At 38.5% G+C, this 27,655-nt stretch overlaps 1 long non-coding RNA gene across 1 annotated transcript in view; it reads left to right on the top strand.

Moving 5' to 3' along the window:
* Positions 1–1,616: 1,616 nt before the first annotated feature.
* Positions 1,617–27,655, top strand: part of LOC311287783 — a 63,163-nt gene continuing 37,124 nt past the window's right edge. Inside the window, exons 1-2 of the long non-coding RNA XR_014626793.1 lie at positions 1,617–1,814; positions 2,401–2,460. This is a non-coding gene — a long non-coding RNA (uncharacterized lncRNA). The remainder of the gene's footprint in view (positions 1,815–2,400; positions 2,461–27,655) is intronic.

Here is a 27,655-nt window from a genome sequence, read left to right as displayed (position 1 = left end):
TTAAACCTAACACTGTCCATTTCCTGATTGCAGGAATGGTTGGCTGGGCCAGTGAGTAGGAGGATGATGAGGAAGAAGGTGTGCATCTCGTTGGTGGAGGTGAGCGCTGTCTTTGTCATTCTGGAGTATGGATAGTGGTGCGGATTGGCTGGCGACCGCACACTGAAGCTGGAGACTCAGCGATGGCAGCTGGTGGTGTAATGGCAGTCTTTGGGGTGTCTGGAATTGGTGCAGAGTCCTGAGAGTAGAGAGATTCGTCATCGGACGGGAAGCGTTCAATCTCCGACATGGCAGCTGTTAGGCAAAACCTGTTCTGAAGACTGTAGAATATCCTTAGGTAAGTTTGACTGTGATTATATATGGTTTGCCTTCCTGCTGATTGGGTAGATATGTTGATTACTGATTGTAGACAGCTGGTGATACTAGAGTATTTGTTGATTACTGATTGTAGACAGCTGATGATACTAGAGTATTTGTGATTACTGATTGTAGACAGCAGGTGGCAATAGAGTAGCTTATTTTGACGTGTTCCTACCGAACTACTTAATAAAACATCATATTGTGATTAACAAAACATTGTAGTAACTAAACAGAGTTTTATTAGGTTTAGTGACAACATGTTACAATGTTTACATGGTACAATTTCTGGTAAGCTATGTTTTTTTTTTTTTATTGCTTGACACAAATTTCACAATTTCAATTCAATTCATTTCTTGTGATTTGATTTAATATTGACTCATTTGGATAAATATTAGGTACACAAGATAGGCGTTAATTTTTCTCAAAAAAAAAAATAAAATAAAAAAACTCACCTAATGCTGTAAACATACAGAGAGCCCTATCAGCTGGTATTATTATTTAAGTTTAAAAATAACTAAATATAATGCGTTTTTTTTTATTATAATAACAACTTTATTTAATGATACAAGTAAAAATATAAATATGTAATATATACACATATTTAGCAAAATACTCTCTATAGCTCTTTTTTTCTAGCCAACTGCCTATATTATGGTCATTAAATGGCTTTCCTGAGGTAAATGTTGTGACATAATTGTTCTCCAGCTGTTTTATTGATCCCTTTCCAGGGTTGAAAAACACTGATTGATCGATATTATGTACGAGAAATATACATTTTGGTAAGTTGTACTGTCTCTTTCAACATTGTTCATTCGTGTTTATTTAGAGATGATCGGTTCATGTGCTGCTAGGGATCTGTCACATCACATTTACACGGTATTTATTGTTTGAATTTCGTAATAAAATTGACAGAATCTGAGAGCTGAATATTTTTTTTATTTATTTTTTATAGATCATAAGTAACCTGCTCTGTCTAGTCTGTCGGTCTCCGTGTCCTCTTTGCTTCGCGATTTTTCTGTGCGTGAGAAAATTGATGTGTGGCGTGAGTGCGTGTGAAAAGTGTCAACTGCTTGAGAGTTGGCATTTATGTGAACGTTCATAGCGCTTAAATGAACATATGTCTCTTACACGAATTCCATTAAAAAAGAATGTTTAATCGTAATTAAATTCTGAATAAATATTCTGCTTCATAATTTGTAATAAAAGCAGCAGCACTTATCTCTCCTTTGCAATTGTGAGGGTTTTCGCGGACTTTTATTGTGAAATGCGCCAGAAGGAAATGTGTGTGACACGATGAATGAAGCCGGAAAAGAAGGGAAGTGTGTATGATAATGGAGGACACAAGTGGCGTTCTACCGTGTCTGCCGAAACATTCCTATTGGTTTGATTTCTGGATATTTCTGGTGTTTGATGTAATGTTTTTCTTAATCATGTACTTCGTCATTCCCTAAGTGGTGAGTGATGAGATTCATAGCGCAATTTTTTTTCTTTTATTTCTACAAACCTAAAGTTAACAGTCACGTGATCATAACACGTGTTATATATATATATATATATATATATATATATATATATATATACAGCTGTATGTAATATCATACAATAAATGCACAAAAACCTTTGCTGATGTATATAAACTTTTGTACACAATTTCATATGAACCGCATCATTGAAGGCATACTTACTATATTTACACACTGTTTATGACGTATACAAAGCTGAAATAATGTAAAGCTTTATAATATATTTTACTGATGTATTAAGTTTAAATCCATTTAAAAGTTAATGTCAATAATGTCCAGCCCATAATCATACTCAAATCAAAATACATTGTTTTCATGACAATTACATTTCAAGCGCTAAACTAGGAAATGAGTATATCATTTATTTCGTTTTCTTTATCATCAATATTTTTACACTGTAATTTTGCTTTTGAAATCTAGTTTAAAGCAGCTGTGTGTGACAATTTTTATGGTTGAGATTATATACGGTTATGTGATTTGTAGATGTGGTTTTATACTGTATTTCTCTGTTATACAGCTGTAAACCTGTTCACCTCTGGTCCAGTTCACCAGGAGAGCCTGAAACACAGCTAAAATGGTCAGTACGGTTGATTTCAAACATCACTTTTGTGTGAGTGGTAATCTTATACTGCAGTGAGTGATTTTATACTGAAGTTAGTTCAGACTAGTGTTGTCATGATACCAATTATGACTTTAATATGATACCTAAATAAAATATCTCAATACTACTACTGAACCGATACCACAACAAAAAACTAAAACAGGAAAAGTAATTGAATAATATGACCCACATTTACTAATAAAAATAAATAAATAAATAAATAACAGAAATTTCTCACTTATTCAGCATGTGCCTGCTCTGTTTTTGAGCATTTCCTCCACTTGAGCATTTCTTCCAAAAAAAAAAAAGAAGAAAAAAATCTCATGCCAGTGCGACCACACAGGCCAATGTTGAGCAACTACTAGTCTATGATACAGCCGAGCCTACCGTTATGCCTATAGATCTTTGCTACATTGGCAACTTAGCTAAAAGCTAAAAGGATAAAGCCAAATTAAACAGTTATTATTGACCTCAATTGCCCTGTCAAAAAGTTCACTTATCACAAAATATTTCACATTTTCTCATTTGACTTATATTTGAGGGCATGAGCTAAGGGTGGGAAATACAACAAAAATATTTTTTCTCAATGTGAGCAATTTCATTTCAGGATCATATATGTCATGATATAGTTATTTATGTTATTTTATTTTATCTTTGTTATTAATAATAAAATCAAAGATGCACGTAACAACCAATAGGACAAATACAATAAGCAAAGACGCAAATGAAATCAACAGTGCTTTAAGTTTTTCAGGTACCATAGGTCTATTTAACAGTGACATTCAAAGCATCAGCTAAAATGATTAAATCAAAAGAAAAGCAAGTGATTTTTCTCTTTTTCTTTTGTTGTTTGATTATAGATACAGACAGTAGCGGGAACAGTTTATTAGGTTACTGTCACTTTAATGCACGGGTCCTATTGACACAGATCACAGATTTTCTCCCAACTGTTTACATTCACTTAAAGGAATAGCTCACCCCAAGATGAAAATTAGCCCATGATTTGCTCACCCCGAAGCCACCCTAGGTGTATGACATTCTTCTTTCAGATGGATACAATTGGAGTTATATTAAAAATTGTCCTGGTTCTTCCAAGCTTTATAATGGCAGTGAATGGTCGTTTCTGTTTTGAAGTCCATAAAAGTGCGTCTGTCTATCATAAAAGTGCTCCACACGTCTCCGAGGGGTTAATGCAGGCCTTCTGAAGCGAAGCCATGCGTTTGTGTAAGGAAAATACTTGTGCTGGGCGGTATGACCAAAAATCCATATCACGGTATTTTTCAAAATTATTCCGGTGACGGTATTTTTTTTTTTCAAGCATGACTGGGTGTTAACCACATTTTCTACTGATTGAGACAGGAAATACTGCAGTAGATTGAGACAGGAAATACTGCGGTAGATTGACTTAGAATGCCCTGATATTTTACTGTCATGAGTAGGGATGTTAATGATTAATCGAAAAGCAGGTTCGTGCTGCTCAACCGCAAAACATTTAAAGCGAGCGTGCCGGAGTTATATTTGAGACCCTTTTACACCTTCATCATGACTATAAGTTTGCATGTGCATTCGCAGCCTTTTTGTTTTGTGCAAATGTAAGTTGTTATATTGTTTATTTTGTGTAGGCCTATCTACTGTATACAGTGGGGAGAACAAGTATTTGATACACTGCCGATTTTGCAGGTTTTCCTACTTACAAAGCATGTAGAGGTCTGTAATTTTTATCATAGGTACACTTCAACTGTGAGAGACGGAATCTAAAACAAAAATCCAGAAAATCACATTGTATGATTTTTAAATAATTAATTTGCATTTTATTGCATGACATAAGTATTTGATCACCTACCAACCAGTAAGAATTCCGGCTCTCACAGACCTGTTAGTTTTTTTTTAAGAAGCCCTCCTGTTCTCCACTCATTACCTGTATAAAAGACACCTGTCCACACACTCAATCAAACAGACTCCAACCTCTCCACAATGGCCAAGACCAGAGAGCTGTGTAAGGACATCAGGGATAAAATTGTAGACCTGCACAAGGCTGGGATGGGCTACAGGACAATAGGCAAGCAACTTGGTGAGAAGGCAATTAGAAAATGGAAGAAGTTCAAGATGACGGTCAATCTCCCTCGGTCTGGGGCACCATGCAAGATCTCACCTCGTGGGGCATCAATGATCATGAGGAAGGTGAGGGATCAGCCCAGAACTACACGGCAGGACCTGGTCAATGACCTGAAGAGAGCTGGGACCACAGTCTCAAAGAAAACCATTAGTAACGCACTACGCCATCATGGATTAAAATCCTGCAGCGCAGGCAAGGTCCCCCTGCTCAAGCCAGTGCATGTCCAGGCCCGTCTGAAGTTTGCCAATGACCATGTGGATGATCCAGAGGAGGAATGGGAGAAGGTCATGTGGTCTGATGAGACAAAAATAGAGCTTTTTGGTCTAAACTCCACTCGCCGTGTTTGGAGGAAGAAGGATGAGTACAACCCCAAGAACACCATCCCAACCATGAAGCATGGAGGTGGAAACATCATTCTTTGGGGATGCTTTTCTGCAAAGGGGACAGGACGACTGCACCGTATTGAGGGGAGGATGGATGGGGCCATGTATCGCGAGATCTTGGCCAACAACCTCCTTCCCTCAGTAAGAGCATTGAAGATGGGTCATGGCTGGGTCTTCCAGCATGACAACGACCCGAAACGCACAGCCAGGGCAACTAAGGAGTGGCTCCGTAAGAAGCATATCAAGGTCCTGGAGTGGCCTAGCCAGTCTCCAGACCTGAACCCAATAGAAAATCTTTGGAGGGAGCTGAAAGTCCGTATTGCCCAGCGACAGCCCCGAAACCTGAAGGATCTGGAGAAGGTCTGTATGGAGGAGTGGGCCGAAATCCCTGCTGCAGTGTGTGCAAACCTGGTCAAGAACTACAGGAAACGTATGATCTCTGTAATTGCAAACAAAGGTTTCTGTACTAAATATTAAGTTCTGCTTTTCTGATGTATCAAATACTTATGTCATGCAATAAAATGCAAATTAATTACTTAAAAATCATACAATGTGATTTTCTGGATTTTTGTTTTAGATTCTGTCACTCACAGTTGAAGAGTACCTATGATAAAAATTACAGACTTCTACATGCTTTGTAAGTAGGAAAACCTGCAAAATCGGCAGTGTATCAAACACTTGTTCTCCCCACAGTATCTGATTTATCTCATTGAGGATGCATTTGGTTAAGAATTAACGCTAAAGTAAAGCGTGCGGTGATCATCTTCAGCGCGCGCAGCTCAAACGGCAATGCACGACTAATAATGATTATGATTGGGACTGTCATATTACATAACATTATAAAGAGAACAATATTGTAATAAAACATTGTGAATTATTTGGGTTTAGTTGCCGTGTTTCATCGCGTTGCTCCACAGCATGAATAATTCTGAATGGCACATAACTTAGTTAAAGTTCTTTTGCATTCGCGTCATTTTGTGCAGATATAATTTGTAATATTATGTTTATTTTGTATATATCTGATTAATCTCATATAGGATGCGTTTCTTCGAGTTAAATAACGTGCTAGCAAAGTGCTCCAGTTTACCGGTGTTCATTCAGCGCACAGCTTAAACAGCAATGCACGACAAATAATAACTATGATTGGGATATTACATAACATGAGAACACTATTTTATTAAATCGTTATGAATTCATTGGGTTTAGTTGCTGTTAGGGCTGGGTGAAAAAAATCGATTCACCTAGCTATCGGATTTTTTTTTTTTTTTTTTTTTTTTTTCAGAATTTATATTAATTCAAATTCAATTGCTTTATTTTTGTCCTTGCTTGTAGATGAGGTTGACAGAAGTTAACCACTTTCGTTCCAACAGAGGTTGAAATGTGTCGTTATCTATGAGTGTTGAGTGACGTAATATCCCAAGTGGACGCGTGGAAGAGACGTGAGACTGAAAGCACTGAAAAGCCCTTGCTCTACTCGTATGCTAAGAGAGAGATAAAACAATAGAGCTGCACGATTCACGACTTTTTTCAATTCGTCTGTCTATTAAACTTTGACAAAATCATATCGCAACATTCAAAGCTGTGTTGGCGCTGCCGCTGACCCAGAGAGAGTTGTCATGAAACAGCTTCACAAACAGTCTTTTCAACCTCATAATATCATTATTTCTGTGATGCAATTGTTAAAATGATCATAGAAGTACTTGGATAAAAGTTCAAATATGAACACTGATGTCTACGGTAGCGATCAAAATCAGCTTTTGATAGAAACTTGGTGCTTAAAATAATGCATTTATCGATTACATTGTTTCGGCTCTAAGTGGCGACAAGTGACTGTTAATTTTTATTTGTTATTGAATCATTTATTCAAGAGAATGTAGTTGTAGCTCTCTTCACAACACAGACACAGGTCGGTTCTTTGAAACGGGCGTTTATTGCTGTGGGCACGTCTGATCTCTCTGATACATCAACGCTTTGTTCACGCCTTCACGCCGTGAGAACTACATTTATGAATTAACACAGTATAAATATATATCAGTGCATTATACAGTATAGCTTTAGCAAATGAAAATACAAACAACATCTAGCTTAATAAAGACGATGTGATAAAATACCTCGTTGGCCGCTTGTCGTGAAAAGAGGTTATTAAATCCTTTAAAGTCTCTTGAAAGTCCATTTGACTGTCTGCATTGACTTCAGACATCGACATTTGCAACTTTTAATGCAGTTTAACAAAGTCTCATAGCCATCTGCTCCGCTGGAACCCAAAACAGTGCGTTGACTAAACAGTTGTAGCGGTAACACAAACAGAGAACATTAGTTCCGGGACAAATCGTAAACGCATAAAATGGACAATGTGCAATGTCTAAGCACGTCTTATTCAGCTGCCTATTTACCCTTTTGCTCTTAAACATGCATTACATTATTAACTTTACATTAAGTTAATTTTTATTTATTACATGAAATTATGACAGCAATTATGAACTGTGCATCATGAACACACAAGTATTTATGCAACAACACTTACAGTAGTATTGTATGATGCTTCTGAAATAAAAGTCAGAAAGATGTGATGATTTGATTTTGTAAATATGACTCATCTTATAGTCAAGTCAAGTCATCTTCATTTATATAGCGCTTTTAACAATGTAGATTGTTCCAAAGCGGCTTTACAGAGATGCAAGGATAGTTTAAAGTAACAGAGATTGTTTTGGCTTTATAGCAGTTCTTGAATAAAGTTGTTTTCCAGTTAAAGTTAATTTGATTGATTCACTTCCGTCGCAACGATCATTAGTTATTGACTTAGGGGCCGCTAACACGACACCGTTTTAACAGGAAACTCTACACAGACTTTAAACGCGAAACCTGTGAGAACGCTGATGGCGTGCACATGCATATTACGAGTTCAGTCTATTGGTATGCGCGTTTTAATATATGTGTGCAAGGTTTATAATTCCCTACAAACCAAGCCTTAACCCCCTGGGGTCGGCGGTATCACCGGCGATACCAGCTCGCTTTTTTTCTTATCAGTTCAAAAGAGATTCATTTTGCTCTGTTGACTTTGATATTACAAACAAATTTCATACATCAATCGATCCTGTTAAGTGTGTATTATTTTTGTGTATACTCACAATAAAAACAAAGTGTTGTGCTTTTTGCCAAATAAAGAAAAATAAACGTGATGCGAGTTCTGCCTCCTCTCTGTCAGTTAAGTCCATTCTGAAACGCGTCCGAAAATGAACTGTAACTCAGCGAATACTCAGTCAAACAGGCATACAGACGCACAGGCATGAAGCTTGAATTCTCTTCTTTTAAATGAAGTAATTTATATAAAAAACAAATATTCTCAGCTTGTGAAATCTGTATTAAAAGAGAGCGATTCCAGTCGAGCTCATTCAAATGTAATGTGACCACGCCGCGGAGAGCGCGCGCTATTCAAACGCAAATTCTGAGAACCATTTCAGACCTGTGAAACGCCCACATCAGCTGTAAACACAGCGCGCCGCGAGTGAGGCATAATATAGCCTACCTAATAATCCTGGAGAAAAGTTTCCTCAGAACAGTGCTGATGTGAGGAGTAATAGATCCCGCTGAGGAGTGATCCTTTCTCAAGTGTTAATGTGGAATAACGTTATGGAATAACGTTAGTGTAGGCCTATGTAAACCGTAAAAAGATGAATCGCGTTTCTATAATATGAATCGCGTTTCTGTGAGATGAATGAAGGGTACATATTTGTAAAGACTGTTTAGCCTAAATATGAATCGCGTGTCTGTGTGTGAAAGAATAAACCGCTTTAATCAACTAAAATGCTTTGCTATACTGAGATGAGTAAAAACCGACTGAAATATGTTGAAATAAAATGTCTTTGTATAAGCAACGTATTAAACTGCAAATTAACATTTATATGCCCTAATATTTCATTAAAAACAACGTTACAGTCAGGCGAAATATGAAAGACAACATTTTGTTGACTAGATTTGGGTACAGTTTTTACTGTAGAATATACTGCCACATCAAATAAGCTTTTATTTAGCAATTTCTGCTCATATGTTATTTATATACAGTGAGGAAAATAAGTATTTGAACACCCTGCTATTTTGCAAGTTCTCCCACTTGAAAATCATGGAGGGGTCTGAAATTGTCATCGTAGGTGCATGTCCACTGTGAGAGACATAATCTAAAAAAAAAAATCCAGAAATCACAATATATGATTTTTTAACTATTTATTTGTATAATACAGCTGCAAATAAGTATTTGAACACCTGTCTATCAGCTAGAATTCTGACCCTCAAAGACCTGTTAGTCTGCCTTTAAAATGTCCACCTCCACTCCATTTATTATCCTAAATTAGATGCACCTGTTTGAGGTCGTTAGCTGCATAAAGACACCTGTCCACCCCATACAATCAGTAAGAATCCAACTACTAACATGGCCAAGACCAAAGAGCTGTCCAAAGACACTAGAGACAAAATTGTACACCTCCACAAGGCTGGAAAGGGCTACGGGGAAATTGCCAAGCAGCTTGGTGAAAAAAGGTCCACTGTTGGAGCAATCATTAGAAAATGGAAGAAGCTAAACATGACTGTCAATCTCCCTCGGACTGGGGCTCCATGCAAGATCTCACCTCGTGGGGTCTCAATGATCCTAAGAAAGGTGAGAAATCAGCCCAGAACTACACGGGAGGAGCTGGTCAATGACCTGAAAAGAGCTGGGACCACCGTTTCCAAGGTTACTGTTGGTAATACACTAAGACGTCATGGTTTGAAATCATGCATGGCACGGAAGGTTCCCCTGCTTAAACCAGCACATGTCAAGGCCCGTCTTAAGTTTGCCAATGACCATTTGGATGATCCAGAGGAGTCATGGGAGAAAGTCATGGTCAGATGAGACCAAAATAGAACTTTTTGGTCATAATTCCACTAAACGTGTTTGGAGGAAGAAGAATGATGAGTACCATCCCAAGAACACCATCCCTACTGTGAAGCATGGGGGTGGTAGCATCATGCTTTGGGGGTGTTTTTCTGCACATGGGACAGGGCGACTGCACTGTATTAAGGAGAGGATGACCGGAGCCATGTATTGCGAGATTTTGGGGAACAACCTCCTTCCCTCAGTTAGAGCATTGAAGATGGGTCGAGGCTGGGTCTTCCAACATGACAATGACCCGAAGCACACAGCCAGGATAACCAAGGAGTGGCTCTGTAAGAAGCATATTAAGGTTCTGGTGTGGCCTAGCCAGTCTCCAGACCTAAACCCAATAGAGAATCTTTGGAGGGAGCTCAAACTCCGTGTTTCTTAGCGACAGCCCAGAAACCTGACTGATCTAGAGAAGATCTGTGTGGAGGAGTGGGCCAGAATCCCTCCTGCAGTGTGTGCAAACCTGGTGAAAAACTACAGGAAACGTTTGACCTCTGTAATTGCAAACAAAGGCTACTGTACCAAATATTAACATTGATTTTCTCAGGTGTTCAAATACTTATTTGCAGCTGTATCATACAAATAAATAGTTAAAAAATCATACATTGTGATTTCTGGATTTTTTTTTTTAGATTATGTCTCTCACAGTGGACATGCACCTACGATGACAATTTCAGACCCCTCCATGGTTTCTAAGTGGGAGAACTTGCAAAATAGCATGGTGTTCAAATACTTATTTTCCTCACTGTATATATATATATAGTCAAACTAATGAATACATATGATAAAATGTAGGTCTATAATCATTTTTTTTACAAAGAAAGAGTACACTTGAAATATTGTTGAAATTGTAATTATTGTTGTAATTGTAACCTTTTTAATAAAATAGCCAAACATATTTACAAGATAGATGTAAGCAAAATCTTAAATGGTCAATATAAGTCTTCTTCTAAATATATCTTTTGTCCTTGCATTTATTCTTGTGGCTCAGTCAGTGTCACACCTGAATGCAAGTCATTACGCATAATGGGTGGGACATTGTATTCTCAGGTGTAAACTACTCCCCCTTTACGCCCCCCTTGCATATTGGCTTTCCAAGCAAAACCTGTCTTACACAATTTAAATCAATGTATTGTTTTATGTGAACGATAAAGCAAGACTATTTTCACATAATTTTGAAGCCAGAACTCGAAGCGACAACATCCATTAGTCAAAAGTCTTGAGGACACATATTTAGTATGTTTTTTGTGGTCTTATTTCAGCAACTTTCATTTTTATTTTTTTCAATAACCACGCATAAACATTATTCTCTTAAAAATACAAACATGTACATACATGTTGCTCACATATTATGGTAGCCCTGTTTGTGCTATATAGAGTGAATTTACACCTTTGCCATTAACATGTTTATAAATAACTGAAAAAAGCACAAATGTCAGGGCATGTCAGAACATCCCAAGGGCCCCAAAAACACCTTAGACCCCAGAGGGTTAAAAAACTACTTGTCTGGCCTTAACATTTTTGATACAGAATTTTATCACTTCGGGGTAGATAAGCGAACCGAATTTTCCCGACAACGCTTTATCTGTAGAGTGGTAAAGGGATCCTCCATAAGGAGAAACCAGTTGGCACTTTAGCACCCCGCTATGACATCGGGTCCAGGCGCAGGTCCTTCATCAGATCTGGATACAGCCTGGATCCGGCAGGCTGCGGGAAAACCTCGGGATAAACAAAAACACTAAAATTAGCGTAGATGCCATTCTTCTTATGATGTAACGAGTACATCAGGATTAATGGGAAGTGTTCCCGGTTCCGGCTGATCTGATCTATGCAGCCTAACACTGAATTATAGAAGTCTATAATGTGTTATGTGTATGCTAGGTCAAAGAGATGTGTTTTTAGTCTAGCTTTGAACTGACAGAGTGTGTCTGCTTCCCGGACAATGGTAGGAAGACTGTTCCAAAGTTTTGGTGCTAAATAGGAGAAGGATCTACCGCCAGCAGTCGATTTTGATATTCTAGGTATAATCAACTGGCTGGAATTTTGAGATTGCAATAGATGTGAAGGACTATAATGTGTTAAGAGCTTGCTCAAGTACTGCAGAGCTAAACCATTTAGTGCTTTGTAAGTAATCAGCAATATTTAAAAATGTATACAATGTTTAATAGGGAGCCAATGCAGTTTTGACAGAACTGGGCTAATATGGTCATGCTTCCTGGTTCTGGTAAGAACTCGAGCTGCTGCGTTTTGGACCAGCTGTAGTTTGTTTATTAAGCGTGCAGGGCAACCACCCAGTAGAGCATTACAATAATCTAGCCTTGAGGTCATGAACGCATGAACTAATTGTTCCGCATTTGTCAATGAGAGCATATGGCGTAATTTAGATATATTTTTAAGATGGAAAAATGCGATTTTACAGATACTAGACACGTGACTTTCAAATGAAAGATTGGTATCAAAGAGCACACCCAGGTTCCTAACCGACGACGAAGACTTGACAGAGCAGCCATCAAGTGTTATACAGTATTCTAGGTTATTACGTGAGGACGTTTTTTTGTCCAATAATTAGAATTTCAGTTTTTTTTCAGAATTTAGTAGTAGTTAATTACTAGTCATCCAATTTTTTATATAGCTATGCATTCCATTAATTTTGTGAGTTGGTAGTTTTCGTTAGATTGTGAAGAAATATAGAGCTGAGTATCATCAGCATAATAGTGAAAGCTAATTCCATGCTTCCTAATGATATCTCCTAATGGTAGCATGTACAGAGTGAACAGCAGTGGTCCTAGTACTGAGCCTTGTGGTACGCCATACTGAACTTGTGATCGATAAGACATCTCTTCATTTACTGCTACAAACTGATAACGGTCAGATAAGTATGATTTAAACCATGCTAATGCAATTCCACTAATGCCAACATAATTTTCAAGTCTATTTAAAAGAATGTTGTGGTCAATAGTGTCAAATGCAGCACTAAGATCGAGTAACACCAATAGAGAGATACAACCACGATCGGATGATAAGAGCAAATCATTTGTGACTCTAATGAGAGCTGTCTCGGCACTATGGTACGGTCTAAGTCCTGACTGAAAATCCTCGCAGATATCATTTCTTTCTAAAAAGGAACATAGTTGTGAAGATACTGCCGTTTCTAGTATCTTTGACAGAAAGGGTAGATTCGAGATCGGCCTGTAATTGACTAATTTTGTAGGATCAAGTTGCGTTTTTTTTAACAAGCGGTTTAATCATAGCCAGTTTAAATGTTTTTGGTACGTATCCTAGAGACAAAAATGAATTAATGATAGTAAGAAGAGGATCTATGACCTCTGGAAGCATCTCTTTCAGTAGCTTAGTCGGTATAGGGTCTAACATGTTGTCGGTTTAGATGATTTAATGAGTTTAGCGAATTCTTCCTCTCCTATAGCAATAAATGAATCAAATTTTTCCTCAGGGAGACTTAAATGCACTCTCTGATGCGATACTGTAGTAGATGGTTGCATAGTTATAATTTTGTCCCTGATATTATCAATCTTATAAGTGAAGAAGTTCATAAAGTCATTACTGCTGTGTTGCTTGGAAATTTCTGGGTTTGAAGCTTTCTTTTTCATTAGTTTAGCCACTGTTTCAAATAAATACCTAGGGTTTTGTTTATTTTCTTTTAATAGGGTTGAAAAATAAGCAGATCTAGCAGCTTTTAAGGCCTCTCTGCCTCAATCGAGCTCTCTTTCCATGAAATGCGAAATACCTCTAGTTTTGTTTTCTTCCAGTTGCGCTCCATTTTTCTGGCTGCTCTCTTAAGTGCCTGAGTGTGCTCATTGTACCCACGGCGTTGGACTATTTTCTTTAATCTTCTTTAAGTGCAACGGAGCAACTGTGTCTAAAGTGCTGAAAAAGAGAGAGTTAAAAGTTTCTGTTGCAATATTGAGTTCTTCTAAGCTATCTGGGATGCTGAGATGATGAAACTGATTATACATCATGTACAGTCTTTATAAATGTATGATTTAACTTTTCGATGGTCCAGTGTTAAAAAAATTGCAATATATTGCAATATCAAATCGCAATACTTGTAGAATCGCAATTCTTAAAAATATATATACATATATATTGCAATACGTATCGTATCGGCACCCAAGTATCGTGATGGTATCGAATCGGGAGATAAGTGTATCATCCCAGCCCTAGTTGCTGTGTTTCAGCGAGTTGTCAGCATCTGAGGCGGCGTTGGTGACACGTTGTATTTATATACGCTGTTATATTTAAACGCGGTCTTTCACAAAGTCTTCGCTGTCTTTTTTCACCGTGGAACCATTTAAGCCCACCTTATGTGTTTCAATGAGGAATCCCTCTAATTGCAAACTTTGATACATTTTCTGAAAGGGTTTAATGATAACATGTCTTTGTGTGCTTTTACCTTACTAACCTTTTAACCTTACCTTACTTAAACACAAATTACACACATTCAGTCAAATAGAGCCCGTTTTGTCCTAAAGTCCTTTATGTATAACCGGGCAAAATTCGGGAGCCAAGTTGAGTTAAGGCTTGAGATTCTGGGCATGGAGAGGTCCCAGAGGGACCCTACATTCCCCACAGTCCTGAGCCCCTGGGACCGTCCGGCTCCAAGATACCGCCACTTCCTGTCCAGCTTTGTCCGGGCAAAACTCGGGACCCAAGTCGAGTTGGGGCTCTGGACTCCGGGCATGGAGGGGTCACCTAGCGGGCCCCCTATGCCGGGTTATTGAGCCCTAACTCGGCTTTCTTCCCAAGATATGGTCACTTCCTGTGGAACTTTGATCGGGCATAACTCCAGAGTCAAGCCGACCTAAGGCTCCAGACTCCCGGTGTGGGGGGCCCACTAGGAGACCCCCCGAAACCCCTGAGTCTGGAGCCCCAACTCTGCTTCCTTCCCAAGATACACCTGGTTTAACTTCCACCTTTGACCAGGCATAACTCGGGAGCCAAGCCGGCTTAAGGCTCCAGACTCCCGGTGTGGGGGGCCCACTAGGAGGCCCCCCTAAGTCCAGAGTATGGAGCCCCAACTCGGCTTGGCTCCCAATATACACCCGGTCAAACTTTCAGCTTGACTACAGCTACAACTCCAGTCAAGCCGACTTAAGGCTCCAGGCTCCAGGCCACTGGCCACTAACACCTACCCATCCCACCCAGGGCTCTAATCAAACATTAGCAAAAGGAAAAAAATGTTAAGACTTCCCTGTCACTGAATAATTGTTGGTCCAATTAAATGTTTTAAATTGTAGTAGCAAGTATAATTTCTGTTCTCAATACACTTCATGACCATCTTGAAACTTGTGACGTTGATTCTTCTCTTGGGAATGATGTTTGTTTCGGTCTTCAGCACCGACTGATTCGGCTCCGTTCGCTCTCCCTTGCATCTGCGTTTGAATTATCCATACCAACGGTTTTCCTCAGGGGTGTATGTTGTGCATGCATAAACAGATAAAGAAACAAAGTTAAATACTTTAACAAAGATAAATTGTATCAATAATTAGGGCCCGAGCACCGATGGTGTGAGGACCCTCTTGGAATTGCTCTGTTTATTATTATTATTATTAGGGCCCAAGCCCTGAAAGGGCGAAGAGCCCTATTGTTTTCGGTAGGATTATTTATTATTAGGGCCCAAGCCCTGAAAGGGCGAAGGCCCTATTGTTTTCGGTAGGATTATTTATTAGGGCCCAAGCCCTGAAAGGGCGAAGGCCCTATTGTTTTCGGTAGGATTATTATTATTATTATTATTATTATTATTTTTCTTACGACTATTCAGGCATTTTTGGGGCTCTTAACATGCTCAAAAACTCTTGAAACTTTGCACACGAGTCAGAACCCGCGGCCATCAGGGCCGGGCTGAAGCTGGTACCCGGGCGTGGCAGGGAGGCTCAACAGCGCCCCCTGGAACGGGGTCCGAAAACTTGGTCCATAAATCAAACACGCTTGCATGTAATAATATGAAACTCGGAACACATATAGATCTCATCGGGCCGCACAACTTTCATGCTCTAAGTTTTACGCCAGCCCAACAGGAAGTCGACTATTTAGGGTTGTTTGGAAACGCATGCTTAGGAATTTGAAACACTTCTCTTAGGGAATTCACCCGGTCAGCACCAAACTCGGTGTGCATGAAGTCAAGACATTGAGGATGAAAAATTGCCAGGGGATTTTTGATATCTCGAACGGTTTGGCTGTGGCGAGGAAACGAATTTATGGCGAATAATGGGACACAGGAAGTGTATTATAACTTATGCATACATTGACTGATCTTGATAAAACTTCAGCAGAGTGTTCTTGCTCAGAGGCTGATCACATTGATGTGACTATTGTGAGTCAAAGTTATAGCGCCACCAACTGGCAGCAGGAAGTGTGTCACTTTCAAAATGCTTTGAAATCACCCTCTTATTTTAACCCGATTTGCTTCAAACTTTATGTGAATAATGTGGACACACGGCAGATGTAGACCTGTGAAAGGTTTATTGATATCTTAGATACTGTTGCCGTGGCAACGCATCAAACTTTAATATTCTTTTTTGATGCTTTTGAGACTCTTAACATGCTTGAAATTGCATGAAACTCGACAGACACATCACATTTATTAGCCAGTAGACATGTGCAAAGTTTCAGAAACGGGCGTGGTGAGGGGCTCAGTAGCGCCACCTTTAGTCAAAAATGGGGGCTTAGTTTTACATAGAGTCACTAAACTCACTATGTATATTGTTCTCATTAAACCGGACAACTTTCTAATTCACACTTATTAGCTGAGAGCAACAGGAAGTCAGATATTTTGGTTTGAATGTGATTTTTTGGAGAATTTTCTCTCTCTCTCTCTCTCTGTCTCTGTGTGTGTGAGGGGTGGGAGGGAATTTCCAATTGATTTCAGTGTGTTTCAAGGTTTCAGGGGCTTTTGGGGCCCTTAACGTGCTCGAAAACTCTTGAAACTTTGCACAGAGGTCAGAACCTGCGGCCATCAGGGCCGGGCTGAAGCTGGTACCCGGGCGTGGCAGGGGGGCTCAACAGCGCCCCCTGGAACGGGATCCAAACACTTGTCCATAAATCAAACACACTTGCATGTAATGATATGAAACTCGGTACACATATAGATCACATCGGGCTGAACAACTTTCGTGCTCTAAGTTTTACACCAGCCCAACAGGAAGTCGGCAATTATGGGTTGTTTGGAGAACGCTTGCTGTGGAATTTGAAACACTTCTCCTAGAGAATTAATTAAATCGCCACCAAACTCGGTGTGCATGAAGTCAAGACATTGAGGATGCTAAATTGCGGACGGATTTTTGATATCTCGAACGCTTTGGTCGTGGTGAGGAAATGCATTTATTGCGAGAAAAGAGAAACACGAAGTGGTATAACTTTAGCATACATTAACTGATCTTGATGAAACTTCAGCAGTGTGTTCGTGGTAAGAGGCCGATCAGATGGATGTAACTATTGTGAGTCAAAGTTATAGCGCCACCAACTGGCAGCAGGAAGTGTGTCACTTTCAAAATGTTTTTGACAAAAGTGGGGGGGTTAGGTTTACCCACAATTACAAAAATCAGTAAGTATATTGGTCTCATCGAGCTGGACAACTTTCTAATTTGCAGTCATTAGCTTGGACCAACAGGAAGTCAGATATTTTGGTTTGAATGTGGATTTATTTGCAAATTCAGCCTCTGCTTTTTACCCACTCCTGCTAAGTGTTTTTTTTTTTATTCACACCAAACTTTTTCAACATGATGAAAATACATTAAATATGCTAAATTGAGAACGGATATTGAATATCTCAAACGGTTTTGACATGGCGAGGGATTAAAGTAATGTCAAAAAAGGAATCAGAAAACATCTCATATATTCTTAAAATTTAATTATACACCATTTATTTTTATATAAAATTATACAAATATTAGAACTAAACCTATTTTATTCTGTTTTTGCAATTCAAGAAGTATGAAAAAGTTAAAAACAGGCTATTTAGTGCTATTTGTTTCAACAAAAAAGCAAACATAGGGCTATACTGCCCTCTTGTGTCCAAAAGGATATCAAAATAGTATATAAAACGTTTTACTAGGTAGGCCTATTGTATTTAAATATAAATTTATTAGGTATATGACTGTGAGGATATTTTCCCATCGGTTAAGCGACGTGTGACACGAGCGGGTGCTTTTAAATCGCTAATATAAAAGTGAAAGTAAAAAAACGGACGTCCGCACGGACATTGATAATGGTGCACGTTGGAAAGAATGATACTTTTAAACATAACACTAAACCGCCATTAGGTGTCGCCAGGCGACCATCTTAATGAGCGAGTCATTGATTCATTCGTTGAAACGATTCATTCCAATGACTGAGTCATTCATGATTGAGACAGATGTTTATGGATTGACCATTGAATCTTTGAGTCAAGCGATTCGTTTCAAAATGCTGAATCATTCAGTAATGAGAAAACAAGTTGCTGTGATCTTTGTTTAACTATTTTTGCTGCTGAAACAGAACAAAAACAGTCAATATTGCATCTAAAATGTAAGTGACTTAATTGTAACTGTTTATTAACCTGTTGTATGAAATCAATGTCACAGTTTCAATTGTGATTGTATTCAGGAAATAGTTGCCTACTCGTCAAGTGAGGTTGCTTAACTCTATCATATGTTATAAAATATATAAAAACTCCATATTTGTAATTTTTATAGTCAGTATGTTGTTAACTGGGTTGCTTTTTTGTGTGCTGCGCTCATTTATTTACAATTCTCCTGGAGAAGCAGCATGAGCCTCAGCAGTGCAACCTTGTTACCATTGATCAGTAATACATTTATTATTAACTGCTGATTGCAACTTAAAATGAATGTAATGAAATTAGAATAATCTCTCGTTTTAGTGATTAAGTTATTAATAACTTATTAATAAATTGATAAGTTATTTTTTTGTTATTGACGTTCTAATCAGGCTATACTTTGGTCGGGCAAGTAAAATTCTCTTTCAGGTAGGCCTATTGTATTTATATATAAATATATTAGGGATGTGACTGTGATAAAAATTTTCCCACCGGTTAATCGACATGTGACACCGCTGAGGGCTTTTAAATCGCTAACTATAGTATACTATATACTAGTAAAATACAGACGTCCGCACAGACATTGATAATGGTGCGGAGTAGAGCGAGCATTTTCAATGTATTCCTATGGATGTAGGAATTAACTAAAACATTTTATTTATGTTTTTGTGTCCACTGTTCAACCGCAACCGCGTCACACACACATTCCAGAATTGCAATCTTGACATTCATTATAGCCCTAATACAATATAATAATAAAAATAGTCAACCTAACATAAACGAATTACACTGCTCTGTTTAAATAGTCAGTAGTACAATCTGTACCATTCACAGTAAGCAGAGCTCCACTGTGATGTTTCCAAGCACATTTTTGCGCGCGTGAAGAGGATGATTTTTTCCATCGATATTGGAACACGAGTGAAGTATAAAGCCTATAATAAAGAATAGTTTAGCATCCAAATACATCGCAAAAAAAATATATAAATATACATCGCAAAATAAAATATATATATGTGTGTGTGTGTGTGTATATATATATATATATATATATATATATATATATATATATATATATAAATATAGCTGCGAGCAGCGATGGAGGGCCAAAGCCGGTGGCACCGCCATCCCCGGTGCCTTTAGGTAACTAAAGGCACCGGGGTGGCGGTGCCACCGGCTTGGGCCCGCAATCGCTGCTCGCAGCTATATTTAGGGCCCAAGCCCAAAGGGCGAAGGCCCTATTGTTTTCGTTAGGATTATTATTATTATTATTATTATTATTGTTCTTCAAGGGTTCGGGGGCTTTTGGGGCCTTTAACGTGCTCAAAAACTCATGAAACTTTGCACGCAGGTCAGAACCCGCGGCCATCAGGGCCGGGCTGAAGCTGGTACCCGGGCGTGGCAGGGGGGCTCGACAGCGCCCCCTGGAACGGGATCCGAACACGTGTCCATAAATCAAACACGCTTGCATGTAATAATATGAAACTCGGTACACATATAGATCTCATCGGGCCGAACAACTTTCGTGCTCTAAGTTTTACGCCAGCCAAACAGGAAGTCGGCTATTTAGGGTTGTTTGGAAACGCATGCTGTGGAATTTAATGTACTCCTCCAAGGGAATTCATCGATTCGCCTCCAAACTCGGTGTGCATGAAGTCAAGACATTGAGGGTGCTAAATTGCGGACGGATTTTTGATATCTCGAACGGTTTGGCTGTGGCGAGGACACGAATTTATGGCGAATAATGGAAACAGGAAGTGTGTTATAACTTCTGCATACATTAACTGATCTTGATTAAACTTCAGCAGTGTGTTCGTTGTAAGAGGCCGATCACATGGATGTGACTATTGTGAGTCAAAGTTATAGCGCCACCAACTGGCAGCAGGAAGTGTGTCCCTTTCAAAATGCTTTGAAATCACCCTCTTATTTTTACCCGATTTGCTTCAAACTTTATGTGTATAATGTAAACACACGGCAGATGTAGACCTGTGAAAGGATTTTTGATATCTTTAATACTGTTGCCATGGCAACGCTTCAAACTTTAATATTCTTTTTTGATGCTTTTGAGACTCTTAACATACTTGAAATTGGATGAAACTCGACAGACACATTACATTTATTAGCCCGTAGACATGTGCAAAGTTTCAGAAACGGGCGTGGTGAGGGGCTCAGTAGCGCCACCTTTAGTCATAAGTGGGGGGGTTAGTTTTATCAACAGCAACAAAACTTGGTATGTGTATTGTTCTCATCAGGACGGACAACTTTCTAATTTACATGAACGATCTCTGACCAACAGGAAGAGAGATATTTTGGTTTGAATGTGGATTTTCTGAAGAATTTTCTCTCCCTCTCTCTGTGTCTCTGTGTGTGAGAGGGGAGGGGGGAATTTGACTATTGCTTTTATATAGTTAATCAAGGTTTCAGGGGCTTTTGGGGTCCTTAACGTGCTCAAAAACTCTTGAAACTTTGCACCCAAGTCAGAACCCCCTGCCATCAGGGACGGGCTGAAGCTGGTACCCGGGCGTGGCAGGGGGGCTCAACAGCGCCCCCTTGAACGGGGTCCCAAAACTTGGTCCATAGATCAAACACGCTTGCATTAATTAATATGAAACTCGGTACACATATAGATCTCATCGGGCCGAACAACTTTCCCCCGGTCAAGTTTTACGCCAGCCCAACAGGAAGTCGGCTATTATGGGTTGTTTGGAAAACGCTTGCTGTGGAATGCGAAGTACTCCTCCTAGAGAATTCATCCAATCCCCACCAAACTCGGTGTGCATGAAGTCAAGACATTGAGGATTCTAAATTGCGGACGGATTTTTGATATCTCGAACGGTTTGGCCGTGGCGAGGAAACGAATTTATGGCGAGAAAAGAGAATCACGAAGTGGTATAACTTCTGCATACATTAACTGATCTTGATGAAACTTCACCAGTGTGTTCGTGGTAAGAGGCCGATCAGATGGATGTAGCTATTGTGAGTCAAAGTTATAGCGCCACCAACTGGCAGCAGGAAGTGTGTCACTTTCAAAATGCTTTTGACAAAAGTGGGGGGGTTAGTTTTACCCACAGTTACAAAAATCAGTACGTACATTGGTCTCATCGAGCCGGACAACTTTCTAATATACCATTATTAGCTTCGACCAATAGGAAGTCAGATATTTTGGTTTGAATGTGGATTTATTTGCAAATTCAGCCTCTGCTTTTTACCCACTCCTGCTAAGTGTTTTTTTTTTTATTCACACCAAACTTTTTTAACACGATGAAAATACATTAAAGATGCTAAATTGTGAACGGATATTAAATATTTCAAACGGTTTTGACATGGCGAGGGATTAAAATAATGTCAAAAAAGGAATCAGAAAACATCTCATATCTTCTTAAAATGTAATTATACACCATTTATTTTTATATAAAATTATACAAATATCAGAACTAAACCGAAACAGAACTAGTTTTGGGTTTATTCAGTTTTTTTCAATTCAAGAAATATGTACAATTTTAAAATCAGCCAGAATGCGCTATTTAGTAAAAAAAAAAGTCATACATAGGGCTATACTGCCCTCTTGTGTTCAAAATCAGGTAGGCCCATTGCATATTGTATTTATATATTAATATAATAGCGATGTGACTGAGAATTTTTTTCCCACTGGTTAATCGATGTGTGACACCGCGGCGGGGGCTTTTAAATCGCTAACTTAAAGGGATACTCCACTTTAAATTGAAAATTCTGTCATCATATACTCACCCTCATGTTGTTTCAATCCTTTATTAATTTCTTTCTTCTGCTGAACAGAAATGAAGATATTTAGAAGAATGTCAGTAACCAGACAGTTTCTGGTCTCATTGACTTCCATAGTATACATTTTTTTCCTACTATGGAAGTCAATGGGATCAGAAACTGTCTGGTTACTGACATTCTCCTAAATATCTTCCTTTCTGTTCAGCAGAAGAAAGAAATTCATAAAGGATTAAAACAACATGAGGGTGAGTATATGATGAGCGAAAGTGAAATACGGACGTCCAGTAGGAATTAACTAAAAAACATTCACTCTGTTTTGCTCATTCCTCGCTGTAGACGTGTTATTGCCCATGCAGCCGTGAGCATTTTAGTTTCATTTAAAAAATAGCGCCATTTCGGGGGTGGGATTTGCTTGAATGTTTTTTTACAAAAGCACAATGTTGTGTTTTATTGCGAGTGTACATAAATATAAGTAAACACAGTGCAGTTTAAATGATGTCCTGTATGAACAAACCGACGGAGTAGCCTATGTTTTTATGTTTCCACTGTTCGATCGCGCCCACGCCTCACACACACACACACACACACACACACTGTGCATTGCAGCATTGCAGCCGGTTCATTACAGCCGTAATAAAATATAATAATAAATATAAATAGTCAACCTATTTGCAGCAAATTATAGTATATTTTAGATCAATATATTTGTTTTCCTTACAATTTTAATTAACACTAACTTTATTCTCATCTGAATTATAAATAATTTATTTCTGTATAAAATAATACTACCATTAAAAAATACATTTGATTGTCTTTTTTAATCAATGGAGAATGTGTGACTTAAAAATAAACAGATTAGTGCTTGGTTTGAGGACAAGAAATGAAAACCAATGCAATATGATGAATGTCCAAAAACCTTCGCTCTTCTCTGCCCATTCCTCGCCTCGCCATATATATATATATATATATATATATATATATATATATATATATATATATATTTATTTATTTATTTATTTATTTATTTATTTTTTGTTACATATATATAATGTATATATTATATATTTTTTTGTTATATATATATATATATATATATATATATATATATATATATATATAAATATAGCTGCGAGCGGCGATGGAGGGCCCAAGCCGGTGACACCGCCACCCCGGTGGCTTTAGTGTAACTAAAGGCACCAGGATGGCGGTGCCACCGGCTTGGGCCCGCCATCGCTGCTCGCAGCTATATTTATTATTATTTTTCTTACGACTATTTAGGCATTTTTGGGGCCCTTAACATGCTCAAAAACTCTTGAAACTTTGCACACGAGTCAGAACCCGCGGCCATCAGGGCCGGGCTGAAGCTGGTACCCGGGCGTGGCAGGGGGGCTCGACAGCGCCCCCTGGAACAGGGTCCGAAAACTTGGTCCATAAATCAAACACGCTTGCATGTAATAATATGAAACTCGGTACACATATAGATCTCATCGGGCCGCACAACTTTCATGCTCTAAGTTTTACGCCAGCCCAACAGGAAGTCGACTATTTAGGGTTGTTTGGAAACGCATGCTTAGGAATTTGAAACACTTCTCTTAGGGAATTCACCCGGTCAGCACCAAACTCGGTGTGCATGAAGTCAAGACATTGAGGATGAAAAATTGCCAGGGGATTTTTGATATCTCGAACGGTTTGGCTGTGGCGAGGAAACGAATTTATGGCGAATAATGGGACACAGGAAGTGTATTATAACTTCTGCATACATTGACGGATCTTGATAAAACTTCAGCAGTGTGTTCGTGGTCAGAGGCCGATCACATGGATGTGACTATTGTGAGTCAAAGTTATAGCGCCACCAACTGGCAGCAGGAAGTGTGTCACTTTCAAAATGCTTTGAAATCACCCTCTTATTTTTACCCGATTTGCTTCAAACTTTATGTGTATAATGTAAACACACGGCAGATGTAGACCTGTGAAAGGATTTTTGATATCTTTAATACTGTTGCCATGGCAACGCATCAAACATCAATATTCTTTTTTGATGCTTTTGAGACTCTTAGCATGCTTGAAATTGCATGAAACTCGACAGACACATCACATTTATTACCTAGTAGACATGTGCAAAGTTTCAGAAACGGGCGTGGTGAGGGGCTCAGTAGCGCCACCTTTAGTCATAAGTGGGGGGGTTAGTTTTATCAACAGCAACAAAACTTGGTATGTGTATTGTTCTCATCAAGACGGACAACTTTCTAATTTACACTAACTATCTCTGACCAACAGGAAGAGAGATATTTTGGTTTGAATGTGGATTTTCTGAAGAATTTTCTCTCCCTCTCTCTGTGTCTCTGTGTGTGTGAGGGGAGGGGGGGATTTGACTATTGCTTTTATATTGTTAATCAAGGTTTCAGGGGCTTTTGGGGTCCTTAACGTGCTCAAAAACTCTTGAAACCTTGCACACAAGTCAGAACCCCCTGCCATCAGGGACGGGCTGAAGCTGGTACCCGGGCGTGGCAGGGGGGCTCAACAGCGCCCCCTTGAACGGGGTCCCAAAACTTGGTCCATAGATCAAACACGCTTGCATGAATTAATATGAAACTCGGTACACATATAGATCTCATCGGGCCGAACAACTTTCCCCTGGTTAAGTTTTACGCCAGCCCAACAGGAAGTCGGCTATTATGGGTTGTTTGGAGAACGCTTGCTGTGGAATGTGAAATACTCCTTGTAGAAAATTCATCCAATCCCCACCATACTCGGTGTGCATGAAGTCAAGACATTGAGGATGTTAAATTGCGGACGGATTTTTGATATCTCGAACGGTTTGGCTGTGGCGAGGAATCGAATTTATGGCGAGAAAAGAGAAACACGGAAGTGGAATAACTTCTGCATACATTAACTGATCTTGATGAAACTTCAGCAGTGTGTTCGTGGTAAGAGGCCGATCAGATGGATGTAGCTATTGTGAGTCAAAGTTATAGCGCCACCAACTGGCAGCAGGAAGTGTGTCACTTTCAACATGCTTTTGACAAAAGTGGGGGGGTTAGTTTTAACTACAGTAAAGAAAAAATAGTTTGTATATTGTTCTCATCAAGCCGGACAACTTTCTAATTTACATTCAATAGCTCTGGCCATCAGGAAGTCAGATATTTTGGTCTGAATGTGAATTTTTTTGCAAAATCAGCCTCTGAATTTTTTGCCACTCCTCTTAAACTATTTTTTAACATTACTTTTTCAACATGATGAAACTACATTAAATATGCTAAATTGTGAATGGATAATAAATATCTCAAACGGTTTTGCTATGGCGAGGGATTAAAGTAATGTCCAAAAAGGAAACACAAAAAATCTTCTAAAAATGTAATTATATACCATTTATTTCTATATAAAAGTATACAAATATCACAACTAAACCCATTTTATTCTGTTTTTGCAATTCAAGAAGAATGAAAAAGTTAAAAACAGGCTATTTAGTGCTATTTGGTTCAACAAAAAAGCAAACATAGGGCTATACTGCCCTCTTGTGTCCAAAAGGACATCAAAATAGTATATAAAACTTTTTACTAGGTAAGCCTATTGTATTTAAATATACATTTATTAGGTATATGACTGTGAGGATATTTTCCCATCGGTTAATCGACGTGTGACACGAGCGGGTGCTTTTAAATCGCTAATATAAAAGTGAAAGTAAAAAAACGGACGTCCGCACGGACATTGATAATGGTGCACGTTGGAAAGAATGATACTTTTAAACATAACACTAAACCGCCATTAGGTGTCGCCAGGCGACCATCTTAATGAGCGAGTCATTGATTCATTCGTTCAAACGATTCGTTCCAATGACTGAGTCATTCATGATTGAGACAGATGTTTATGGATTGACCATTGAATCTTTGAGTCAAGCGATTCGTTTCAAAATGCTGAATCATTCAGTAATGAGAAAACAAGTTGCTGTGATCTTTGTTTAACTATTTTTGCTGCTGAAACAGAACAAAAACAGTCAATATTGCATCTAAAATGTAAGTGACTTAATTGTAACTGTTTATTAACCTGTTGTATGAAATCAATGTCACAGTTTCAATCGTGATTGTATTCAGGAAATAGTTGCCTACTCGTCAAGTGAGGTTGCTTAACTCTATCATATGTTATAAAATATATAAAAACTCCATATTTGTAATTTTTATAGTCAGTATGTTGTTAACTGGGTTGCTTTTTTGTGTGCTGATCTCATTTGTTTACAATTCTCCTGGAGAAGCAGCATGAGCCTCAGCAGTGCAACCTTGTTACCATTGATCAGTAATACATTTATTATTAACTGATGATTGCAACTTAAAATGAATGTAATGAAATTAGAATAATCTCTCGTTTTAGTGATTCCCAAGTTATTTTTTTGTTATTGACGTTCTAATCAGGCTATACTCTGGTCGGGCAAGTAAAATTCTCTTTCAGGTAGCCCTATTGTATTTATATATAAATATATTAGGGATGTGACTGTGATAAAATTTTCCCACCGGTTAATCGATGTGTGACACCGCTGAGCGCTTTTAAATCGCTAACTATAGTATACTATATACTAGTAAAATACAGACGTCCGCACAGACATTGATAATGGTGCGGAGTAGAGCGAGCATTTTCAATTTATTCCTATGGATGTAGGAATTAACTAAAACATTTTATTTATGTTTTTGTGTCCACTGTTCAACCGCAACCGCGTCACACACACACACACACATTCCAGAATTGCAATCTTGACATCGCAGCCTGTTCATTATAGCCCTAATACAATATAATAATAAAAATAGTCAACCTAACATAAACGAATTACACTGCTCTGTTTAAATAGTCAGTAGTACAATCTGTACCATTCACAGTAAGCAGAGCTCCACTGTGATGTTTCCAAGAACATTTTTGCGCGTGTGAAGAGGATGATTTTTTCCATCGATATTGGAACACGAGTGAAGTACAAAGCCTATAATAAAGAATAGTTTAGCATCCAAATACATCGCAAATATTGAAACATTTTGATTCTAATGAGAGGGTTACGTGAGACCAACACTGCTTACTTTCGTTTTTATTTTTACATTAAATTTAAAGGATTTGTTGTGGAATATTTTGGGTGTATCATAAAATCAGAATAAGGTAAGACAAGTAAAATTTTCTGTCTTATATTTATATATATACGTATATATATATATATATATGTGTGTGTGTGTATATATATATATATATATATATATATATATATATAAATATAGCTGCGAGCAGCGATGGAGGGCCAAAGCCGGTGGCACCGCCATCCCCGGTGCCTTTAGGTAACTAAAGGCACCGGGGTGGCGGTGCCACCGGCTTGGGCCCGCAATCGCTGCTCGCAGCTATATTTTATTATTATTATTATTATTTTGTCAACCTTTTGGGCACTTTTGGGGCCCTTAACATGCTCAAAAACTCTTGAAATTTTGCACACACATCAGAAC

The sequence above is a fragment of the Rutilus rutilus genome (genome assembly GCF_951802725.1).
Source record: "Rutilus rutilus genome assembly, chromosome: 3".
Taxonomy (NCBI): domain Eukaryota; kingdom Metazoa; phylum Chordata; class Actinopteri; order Cypriniformes; family Leuciscidae; genus Rutilus; species Rutilus rutilus.
Note: the sequence above shows the minus strand (reverse complement) of the source record. Positions and strands in the feature narration are given on the sequence as shown.